The sequence below is a fragment of the Pelophylax lessonae genome (genome assembly GCF_965119305.1).
Source record: "Pelophylax lessonae genome assembly, chromosome: 13".
NCBI lineage: Eukaryota > Metazoa > Chordata > Amphibia > Anura > Ranidae > Pelophylax > Pelophylax lessonae.
This window is the reverse complement of record NC_138780.1, coordinates 11,357,777-11,369,691: the sequence shown is the minus strand read 5'-3', so window position 1 is coordinate 11,369,691 and position 11,915 is coordinate 11,357,777. Positions and strand designations below refer to the sequence as shown.

General features: G+C 47.3%; 1 long non-coding RNA gene across 1 annotated transcript; it reads right to left on the bottom strand.

Annotated features, from left to right (window-relative positions):
- Positions 1–10,297: 10,297 nt before the first annotated feature.
- Positions 10,298–10,689, bottom strand: LOC309569062. Its single transcript, XR_014226057.1, has 2 exons — positions 10,486–10,689; positions 10,298–10,395 (listed from the first exon to the last, which is right to left on the bottom strand). It is a non-coding gene; the product is annotated as an uncharacterized lncRNA (long non-coding RNA).
- Between the last annotated feature and the right edge of the window lie 1,226 nt (positions 10,690–11,915).

Sequence of the window (11,915 nt, the reverse complement as noted above, 5' to 3'; positions counted from 1 at the left end):
CCATTCAAACTATGCATCCATTCATCTGACCATACATACATACATTCATCCACCCACCCAATCATTCATCCTTCCATCCAAACCATTGATCCATCCAATCATTCACTCATCAATTTATCAATCAAAACCATGCATCCATCCTTCCATCCCATCATTCATTCATCCATCCAATCATTTACTCCTCCATTCATCCAAACCGGGAATCCATTCATCCATCCATCTAATCCTTCATTCATCCAAACCATCCTTCAATTCATTCATCTTTTCATCAGTCCATCCAATCATTCATGTACTTATCCATCCAAGCCATCCATCTATACTTTCCTCCATTCATTCATTAATTCATGCATCCATCCACCCATGTTTCCAAACATTCATTAAACCGTCCATTCAAACTATGCATCCATTCATGTGACCATGCATACATACATACATACATTCATCCACCCAATCATTCATTCTTCCATCCAAACCATTGTTCCATCCAATCATTCACTCATCAATTTATCAATCAAAACCATGCATCCATCCTTCCATCCCATCATTCATTCATCCATCCAATCATTTACTCCTCCATTCACCTAAACCAAGAATCCATTCATCAATCCATCGAATCCTTCATTCATCCAAACCATCCAACAATTCATACATCTTTTCATCAGTCCATCCAATCATTCATGTACTTAGCCATCCAAACCATCCATCTATACTTTCATCCATCCAATCATTCATTCATCCATCCCATCCACCCTTTTAGCAATTCAAACAATGATTCATTAATTTATCCATCCAAAACCATCCATCCGTCCGTCCGTCCTTTAATCCATCCATCCGAACAAACCATCTATGCTTTCATCCATCCATCAATTCATTAATCCTTTCATTAATGCATCCATCCTCCCTGTCATTCGTTCATCCACCCAATCATTCATTTACTACTCCAAAGCATCCATCCATCTATACTTTCATCCATCCATCCAATCATTCATTCATCCATCCATATTATTTATGTATCCATCAATCCAAACTAGCCACCATTTCATTAATTCATGCAACCATTCACTCATTCATCCATCATCTACCTTATCCTTCTCTTTCTCTCTCTTTTTTTCTTTATCTCAATCTATTTTCAAAGCTATTATTCCATATCTACTCCTGTTTATCTACCTAATCTTATTCTTCTATTTCTATCCTACACTATTTATATGAAACAAAATGTGGACTGAAAATGCTCCTTCTCTGGCCCAGAAACCGTATTCAGCCAGTCAGGGGCAGACTGGCAACTTTCGGCCCAGGGGGCAAGTACAAACCAGAGGCCCATGGTGACTCGGTCTCCCTCCCACTCTACCTCTTCCCATCCTCCCCGACCCCCATTCCAACCTGAAGCCCTGCTCCAGGTACTCTTTATTCACCAGCTGAATCTGGGATCCCGACCTGGCCAGCAGGGGGGAGCTGGGACAGCTCAGTCGGGGCTGCCTGGAGGAGGAAAGTCTCCAGTGGGGCATGGAACCGGCCTCTGCTCAGACACAGCTTACACCATCCATGCTGTGGTTGGGGGAGGCCTGCACTCTCTTTGTCTTCATCCCACACTCAGTAGGTCAGCGGCGGGGACTTTTTTTTACTTCTCTTGACCAGGAATCCCTTAGGCAGGTCTATGGCAGAAGCAGTGCAGCCTTTTTAAGGGGCATCAGAGTGGCCCAGGGGGCAATTGCCCCCCTGCCCCCTGGCCCAGTCCTCCCCTGCAGCCAGTAAAGCTGCATCTCCAGCTCAGTGACTCAGTGCGGAATCCAGTGGATCACCATGACAGCCCGACACCTCTTCTTTTTTCTGTAGTGAGGGATCAGCGGGCGGCGGCCTCCACACTTCTCTCAGTAGACGTTTCCTCTGGACGCCATCCACAGATTACACAACGTCTGTTGCCTTGGGAGTGGCTCTTCTGATAATTAAACCAAGATGGCCACCATCGAGCTAATGCTCTGATTGTAAACGGATGAACCTCAATGTAATTTTTTGAATAATGGTCTCCCTACCTTTTCAAACGTCTGTATACTGTGACATAGACCTGGCTCTGATGGGTATATCATGGCCATAGATCAGGGTCACAATGCCTGGAGATCCGGCTAATCTCTGTTTAATAGAGCGGTGTCACCTCAACAGCGGCCATCTTGGTAGTCTGAGTCTCCCAGCTGTAATAAATATTTAATATACAGCCTCCATTAAGGCTGAAGGGAAATCGATGGACTATGACGGATGGGTCGTAAAATGCGGTCCTGGAAAAGCGTTCATAAATCAAGCTGACACAGGTTACCAGTAAGGCTGCACATAATGATGTCGAGGATCGCAGGCCTCCATCCCACCACAGCGGCATACAGGGGGGTCAGGGGGCTTATAGTGAGGCTGTGACCCCCCCCCCCCCCCACGATCGATGTGAGAATGTACCATGTCACACAACTTTATACATTGTAGAGTATGATCTCCAGTGTTCCAAAAATGAAAATTGTTCCATTTGAGTCTTTCTTCTACCCACTGAGTCCTGATTTCCGTAAAGGCAACGTCCACCCAAAGCTGAGATCTTTTTTCTATTCAGCAGAATTAAAATTTCACTTTAGATGACCGATGGAATACATAAGTGAACTAGAGACGGGCTTCTGTATGTTCTACTGAAGCCAACTTATATTCTGCCATATAAGGACAAAGTAACCCATTGCCTAATATACCACCTGCCTCCTTCACTTATCTTTCCCACACTTCCCCTTGTTCAACCATCGCCTCCCGGTCCTTACCTTTCTCATGCTTCCCCTTGTTCACCTTCCACCTCCTGGTCCTTACCTTTCCATTTTTCATCCACCCCCTCCTGGTTCTTACCTTTCCCACGCTTCTCCTTGTTCATCCACCATCTTAGTTCTTACCTTTCCCACATTTCCCCTTGTTCATCCACCTCTTCCTAGTCCTTTCCTCTCCCACACCTACCCTTGTTCCCCACCCCTTGCTGGTCCTTATCTTTCCCACACTTCTCCTTGTTCAACCACCCCCTCCTGGTCCTTAAATTTCCCACCCATCTCCTTGTTTAACCAGCCCATCCTGGTCCTTACCTTTCCCACCCGTCCCCTTGTTCAACCACCCCCTCCCAGTCCTAGCCTTTCTCATGCTTCCCCTTGTTCACCTTCCACCTCCTGGTCCTTACCTTTCCCACACTCCCCTTGTTCATCCACTCTCTCCTGGTTCTTACCTTTCCCAAACTTCCCCTTGTTCCCCACCTCCTGGTCCTTATCTTTCCCACACTTCCCCTTGTTCAACCACCCCCTCCTGGTCCTTACATTTCCCACCTGTCCCCTTGTTCAACAACCCCCTCCCAGTCCTTGCCTTTCTCATGCTTCCCCTTGTTCACCTTCCACCTCCTGGTCCTTACCTTTCCCACACTCCCCTTGTTCATCCACTCTCTCCTGGTTCTTACCTTTCCCAAACTTCCCCTTGTTCCCCACCTCCTGGTCCTTATCTTTCCCACACTTCCCCTTGTTCAACCTACCCCTCCTGGTCCTTACATTTCCCACCTGTCCCCTTGTTCAACAACCCCCTCCCAGTCCTTGCCTTTCTCATGCTTCCCCTTGTTCACCTTCCACCTCCTGGTCCTTACCTTTCCCACACTCCCCTTGTTCATCCACTCTCTCCTGGTTCTTACCTTTCCCACACTTCCCCTTGTTCCCCACCTCCTGGCCCTTAGCTTTCCTACACTTCCCCTTGTTCAACCACCCCTTTATGGTCCTTATCTTTGTCATGCTTCCCCTTGTTCATCCACCCCCTCCTGGACCTTCACCCACACTTCTCCTTGTTCTCCACCTCCTGGTCCTTATCTTTCCCAAGCTTCCCGTTGTTCATCCACCCCCTCCTGGTCCTTACCTTTCCCAAACTTCTCTTTGTTTATCCACCCCCTCCTGGTCCTTACCTTTTCTTACACTTTCCCTTGTTCATCCACTCCCTCCTTGTCCTTACCTTTCCCACGCTTCCCCTTGTTCATCCACCCCCTATAGGTCCTTACCTTTCCCACACTACCCCTTGCCCCCCCATCCACCTTCCTTACCTCTAACTCCTTACCCTTCCCAAGCTTTACCTAGATTATCCTCCCCATCTGTTTCTTACCCTTCTCATGCTACCCTTTATTCACCCACCCCATCCTGGTCCTTACCTTTCTCATGCTTCCCCTTGTTCTTCAACCCCCAACTGGTTCTTATCTTTCCCACGCTTCCCCTTGTTCATCCACCCCCTCCTTGTGCTTGTCCTTCCCACGCTTCCCCTTGTTTACCCACCCCCTCCTTGTGCTTGTCCTTCCCACGCCTCCCCTTGTTTACCCACCCCCTCCTTGTGCTTGTCCTTCCCACGGTTCCCCTTGTTTACCCACCCCCTCCTGGTGCTTGCCTTTCCAATGCTTCCACTTGTTCATCCATCCTCTTCTTGTACTTATCTTTCCTACATTTCCCTATGTTCCTTCACCCCCTCCTCATCATTACCATTCCCAAGCTCTTGGATAACACTTCCATTACACCAAACTTTTTTTTTTTTATGGAGGAGGAGTTTCTATTCTTTTGCTTCTTTTTTTTTTTACCTGTCTGCATCCCTCGTGGACAGGCTGAGCAGAGTTTTCATATTCTGTCTTGGTGACACCTATCATCCTCCAACACACAAGGTGGCACCAAGTAAGGAAGTGAGCGGAACCTATGCAACAGGGGACCTCTAAAGCAAGTTTACAATCTTGAACCTAAAATTCTTTTCATTCAATTGAAGCCGATTCTTGCAGTAAGATGGGAATCATTCTTAACGCGTTTTCCAGAGCATAGATCTGCTTCATCAGGACACACAGGATGCAATTACTGGATGTATGTAATATATATATAAAACCACCAACCACCCATGTAGGGATGTAGGGGACCCAGACATCACAATGGGAGTGAGCCTGGTCACATGGCTGGTTGGTTGTCTGACATACCCTATATTGTCAAAAGTACTGGGATGCCTGCCTTTACACGCACATAAACTTTAGTCCTTAGTCCATAAGGTTCAATATTGAGTTGGCCCACCCTTTGCAAGTTTAACAGCTTCAACTCTTCTGGGAAGGCTGTCCACAAGTTTTAGGAGTGTGTCTATGGGAAGGTTTAAATCTTCAGGTTGAGGTCAGGACTCTATGCAGGCCAGTCAAGTTCCTCCACCCCAAACTTGCTCATCCATGTCTTTATAGACCTTGCTTTGTGCACTGGTCAAAATAATTTGGTGGAGGGGGGAGGGGGGATTATGGTGTGGGGTTGTTTTTCAGAGGTTGGGCTTGGCCCCTTAGTTCCAGTGAAGGGAACTCTTAAGGCGTCAGCATACCAAGACATTTTGGACACTTTCATGCTCCTAACTATGTGGGAACAGTTTGGGGATGGCCCCTTCCTGTTCCAACATGACTGCGCACCAGTGCACAAAGCAAGGTCCATAAAGACATGGATGAGCGAGATTGGGGTGGAGGAACTTGACTGGCCTGCATAGAGTCCTGACCTCAACCCGAACATATAAACCAGGGGTCTTCAAACTTTGGCCCTCCAGTTGTTGGGGAACTACATTTCCCATCATGCCTAATCATGTGCGTGAATGTCAGTTTTACAATGCCTCATGGGACATGTAGTTTCGAAACAGCTGGAGGGCCATAGTTTGAGGATCCCTGATATAAACCTTACCATAGACACACTCCTAAACCTTGTGGACGCCCTTCTCACAAGAGTTGAAGCTGTTATAGCAGCAAAGGGTGGGCCAACTCACTACTGAACCCTACGGACTAAAGGCCCGTACACACGTGCAGATTGTCGGCCGAAAAGATTCGGCCGACGACCGATCGGCCAATTTTCGGCTTGTTAGTATGATGCTTCCGACAGCCGACAGCGCACTTTCGGCCGAACAGAATCTGTTGTGCAAGCATTAAAATTTTTGTATGCCGACACCAGAACGGCCGATTGTTCGCCAGTCAGTACAGAATTCGTCCGACAGACAACAGATTTGCAAGACTGGGCATGCTCAGAAAAGAAAAAAGACAAGGAAAGTTAACCATCACATGACATCACTTCTGCAGTCGGCTGTTGTTGGCCGACAAAATTCGTGTGCAGTCTTTTGCACTTTTCAACAGACACGACAGCACCGGACAAAAGACGCCCGATCGTTCGGCCGACGATCGGTACGTGTGTACGGGGCTTAAGACTGGGATGCCATTAAAGTTCATGTGCGTGTAAAGGCAGGTGTCCCAATACTTTTGACAATATAGTGTATATATGAATGCCTCCCAAGAACAAGGTGTAATTGATTTAGATACCCTACGGCAGTGATAGCGAACCTTGACACCCCAAATGTTTTGGAACTATATTTCCCATGATGCCTAACTACACTGCAGAGTGCATGAGCATCATGGGAAATGTAGTTCCAAAACATCTGGGGTGCCAAGGTTCCCCATCACTGCCCTACGGGGACTATTTATAAAACAGCCTTTGGACGAATGTCACACACGTTCCCTGTATTTTCTGTAACAGACCCATTAATATGGGTTTATATTTTTCAAAACCTGTCTCAGTAAGATATACCTCATTTTGGCCACTAGCTGGAGCTGTCGATCATAGGAATTAATCAATTACAGAAGATACAGGGAAAATTCGCTCAGCCTGCACGAATGTTTGTGACATTCGTCAAAGGAATAGAGTCCTAAATAGTTGTGATGATATGTAAAGTTGTATAAAGTTGTATTAAAGCTTGTTTTACCTTCTGTCATTAAGAAAAAAAAAAGTCCACAACGCTTGTCTTTACAGGTTTATTGAAGGCTGCTTTGATCCAAGGCTCGCTTTGGGGCCCGAGGGCCCTCCCTGCAGTTATTCTGTAACACCTCCAGTCCGTCATCGCAGCTGTTCACTATTTTAGGATCGCGATAGTCAAAGTTCATTACAACTGCAGATCGTTGAACCGGAAGGGTATACGATATGGCAGTGATGGTAAACCTTGGCACCCCGGCTGTTTTGGAACTACATTTCCCATGATGCTCATGCACTTTGCAGTTTAGTTGAGCATCATGGGAAATGTAGTTCCAAAACATCTGGGGTGCCAAGGTTCGCCATCACTGCGATATGGGGAACTATTCTCAGTGCCGGGGATCTGGATCCGCTGCGGGATTTGACTTCCTTTGTGCTTTTGGCTCCTGAATTTTATTTCCAGACGTTGCCGCATAAAGTATGGCTCTAACCCAAACTTTTTTTTTTTTTAGTGGTGGATGTGTCTGACCCTCCCCCGGGGAGATTCACACTCTATATTCGTCCTGGAGAAAGCAGAAAAAAGACAGGAAATCTAAAGGACGGCCATACGCGCTTTGACAAATAATCGATTCCTTTTCTGATCGTTCTCTTCCGATAGGATTCATCGATCTATGGTCCACAACCCATGCAAATAATATGCCACACACAGGGAAGTGGGTGTTGATCGATTGCTAAGATGCAATGAATAACTTATGATTGTATCGATGTTTCTATAATCTGATCGATCAAAAGCCAATTGGATTTATTGACAAAGCATCTCAGCACAGCTGATCAATGCAAAATGATCAATAATACCCCATCCTAGTGGATCACCTCGGGATGTCTGAATCAATTAGGAAGTTATGGCTAATCAACTGTGGATTTAAATGTTTTTTGATCAATCAGGATGTGTGCATGGCCCTAATAGAAGACTTCCTCTTGCTTTGAAGAGGTTTCTTTTTACTTCCTGTTGTGTCACTGATGCAGGAAGTGAAGGGGATTCTCCCCAATGGGGACACTGTAAGAGGAAGAAACAGCCCATAACGCGCTACAACCTCTACTATGGCTCTAAATCCCGGTGCTCCCGGAGGTCTGTGGAACCTCACTAGTGCACAATACTATGAAGAAAAGGCGGCACATCGGTATAAATCAGCGCCGCGGTTGTCCTTTATTGAACACAGTGGAATTCCAACACGTTTCAGCTATTCAAGCCTTAATCATGGCTAAGGCCAGCCTGAGTGGTCGAAATGTTTTGAAATTTTTATAAAAAAAAAAAAAAAAAAAGCCAACGTGTTTAGGCCTAATCAAGGCCAGCCTAAACGCGTTGGAATTTTTATATAATAAATTTGACTAAGTCCCCGTTCACACTAAGGCGACCTGGTCGCCTCACAGGTCGCCGTAGGTCGCCTCCCATAGGGAAGCTGCGGACCCGTTCTAATAGGAGCGACACAAGTCGCTCCGACTTAGAAAAAGGGTCCGTAGCTTCTTTGGGGCGACCAGGAGGCGACCGCCATAGACTTCAATGTTATGAAGTCCGTGGCGGCCGCTCCGAGGTCGCGGCGCGCTGCTCGCACCGCGACCTCCGAGGTGCGTCGCTTGTATGTGAATGGGGCCTTACCGTAAAATCCATTTCTCTGATGTTCATTGATGTACACAGCTCCTTATCTTCTTGACAATTGGGTTATATTGCCCACTACAGGAGTAGGACGCTAGACAGGAAAAAGCTTGACTACGCCTATGGGGCAGTCCCAGGGGGTATACACCCACTCTCAGCTAGCCTCTGAGAGGGGATCAGGTGGGGAAGTGTGCTCCAGGGACTCCATTAGAGAAGAGGAGGACCCACGCAAAAAAAAAAGTGTATAACACTGCTAGAGACGCCCCTAGCGCGCTGGCGGTACCACAGTGTCCAGCACAAAGCACTGCTATAGCAGAGAGAGGGAGAGAAAACCCCACAAAAAGACTCACCACCACCGATCAGGCACTTACAGCACTATGCAAACTGCACACCATGCGGCGATCAGGAAAAGAAAGATCCAGGAGTCAGCACTAGAGGATGAGGAGGGGCTCCCACCACCAAAATCACCGCCCATATAGCTTCAAAAACATGGCTGCCGCTATTTTCAATGAGAAAAACCACCAAAATTTTACCGATGCCACACAAACATAGCTGCAGATCCACAGCACAAAAGGCCCCAAGAAAATGGCGGCCCCACACTACGCCACGTGGCTCCCAGGGGCCCAGGAGGGACCCCAGGAGCACTGAACATGATCCCAGCATGAAGGGGGCCCTGGCAGGAGGTATGGCCACCCCATGGGAGGAGAGGAGGGAGGGTGTTGGCAGATGGGGGGGTAACAAGTCCCCAAAGGACCATTAAGAAAGGGGGGGGGCGCTGCATAGGAAGGAGGGGAACCCAGGGGTCCAACCGTCCCAGGGAGGGGCCCACATTCACTCCAAAAACCTCCAGGGAGCAAGGGGGGACATCTGCTTACCATATCAGGAACCGTTCCTGACAGACCACCGCTCCATCAGAATAGTGGGTGCTGTCGGCCAGGAGGAACGGTGCGACTCAGGCTGAGGCCAAGGTGTATGCAACCTCGCAAGACATTTAACTCGCAGGCCAGCCCCCATCCACCTAGCGTGGAGCAGAGGCCTGCGCGCGCTCGCTGGCCAGACTGGGCGGGACCCTCTGGATCTAGATTATCCAGTCCGTCGCCCAGTCTAGCAGTTGATAGTAGATTCTCACAGGAACAAAAATAGGAAAAATTCCATTTAAAAAGGAAAAATTGCCAGGACCAGAGATCCCAGCACCAGAACTAGGTCCTTACTCCTGACTAGGCAGAAGAAAACTGAACGCTTATAGCATAGAGTTGGAGTATATCCCTGGGACCGCCCTATAGGCGTAGTCAAGCTTTTTCCTGCCTAGTGACCTACCCCTGTAGGGGGCAGTATAACCCAATGGTCAAGAAGATAAGGAGCTGTGTGTGTCGATGAACGAAAGAGAAATGGAAAGGTTTCATTAAAAAATGCCATTAGTGCATTGATAAAGGGAGGGGCGGAGCTAGGGAAGGCAAAATATAAGCAGATCACTCACTACATGCCTTGGTGCATGGGTGCTCAACCTGTGCCCCTCCAGCTGTTGCAGAACTACAAGTCCCATGAGGCATTGCAATGCTGACAGTTGCAAGCATGACTCCCGAGGGCAGAGGCATAATGGGACTAGTAGTTCTGCAACAGCTGGAGGGCCGCAAGTTGAGCACCCATGCCGTGGGTTGATGTCAGGTGGAGGAGCAGTGTTGTCACCCTATGAGAGGACTAAATACACCTCCTCCTCTCCTCTTCTTTAAAACATGGGGGAGGGGTGTTCTGTAGTCCACAGAGATACCTGGGAACAGCACTGACTGATAACGGTACACCACAGGAAGTTATCAGCTCACAAGATTTCTGGCAGGATCAATAAATATATTTTTTTTCCATCATTACAGCATTACCGAACTTGTGATTTGTTGTAGGTGGATGTCTGATTTTTCTAGAGCTCCACCTACTGGCTATTCTCCACCTAGCGGCTATTTAAAGAGCCACCTAGCAGCTATTCTCCACCTACGTGGCTATTTTTTAGAGCGCCAACTAGTGGATGTTCTCCATCTAGCTAGTGTCTCTTAAGAGCTCCACCTAGTGGCTGTTCTTCACCTAGTAGATATTTAGAGCTCCACATAGTGGCTGTTCTTCACCTAGTAGATATTTAGAGCTCCACCTAGTGGCTGTTCTTCACCTAGTAGCTATTTAGAGCTCCACTAGTGGCTGTTGTCCATCTAATGTCTCTTTAGAGCCCCACCTAGTGGCTGTTTATCACCTAGTAGCTATTTAGAGCTCCACCTAGTGGCCATTCTTCACCTAGCGCTATATAGAGTACCACCTAGTGGCTGTCTAATTCTGCCCCGAATAATAAACTTGAATTGAAAGCGCACTGGTCATCCATGCTATTATCGTATACGTATCATATAAAATTGCCCCGTTACATTGGAACACTTACTGCTGCTGACAGCTTCCAGTATTTTTTAATGGGCTCCATAGTCAAACGCTAAACTACCAGCCACGAAGCTTATGTCCTACATAAGGCTTGAAAGTTAAAGATTTAAGAAGAAGTTTAGTAAAAGAAGTGCAAAGCAGTGCTGGGACAAGGTCCTTTAAAACTTAGGGTTATATAAAAAAAAAAGGCCAAAGTGCGCCCCTTCCCTCATGAGCTACTTCAGGAGCACAGGTCCTGCCCTGCCCCCTTCCTGCTAAAGTGGCCTCTTCTGCCTACCCCTCGGGCCCAGCCCTGGCATGGGATCAGCTTTATTATGAAGGAAATGATCAGATGACAGGTCCACTTCAAAGCCAGAGGGCCACCATGGACAGCCAGATAATCAGCTTTTTAAGACGATGTCATCAATGGCAACCTTTTTGTTTGTCTAATGACAGGTTCTCTTTACAGCAACTAAGTTCATTAAAATGCAGCCTGGCTTACCTACTTAGGAGGGAGGGGTTATAACCTTAAGGGGGCTGGCGGTCATGTGTCCCTTTCTCCTGTAGGTGGCGATATAACAGCAATGATCAACCACAAACCCTGCTTCCTGTAGGTGGCAGTATAGCCCCACAATGATCAATCACAAACCTTGCTTCCTGTAGGTGGCAGTATAGCCCCACAATTACTGATCACAAACCTTGCTTCATTGTAGGGTTATCCTGCCATCTACAGGAAGCAAGGTTTGTGATCAATCATTGTAGGGTTGTACTGTCACCTACAGGAAGCATGGTTTGTGATCAATCATTGTAGGGTTATACTGCCACCTACAGGAAGCAAGGTTTGTGGTCAATCATTGTAGGGTTATACTGCCACCTACAGGAAGCAAGGTTTGTGGTCAATCATTGTAGGGTGATTCTGCCACCTACAGGAAGCAAAGTTTAATCATTGTAGGGTTATAGGGCCACACATAGCATTACACCTTGCTTCCTGTATGTGGCAGTATAACCCCACAATGAAGCAAAATTTGTGACCGATCATTCAACAGTTATATGGCCACCTACAGGAAGAAAATGTTGTGATCAGTCATAACCAGGAATAAACCTTGCTCCCT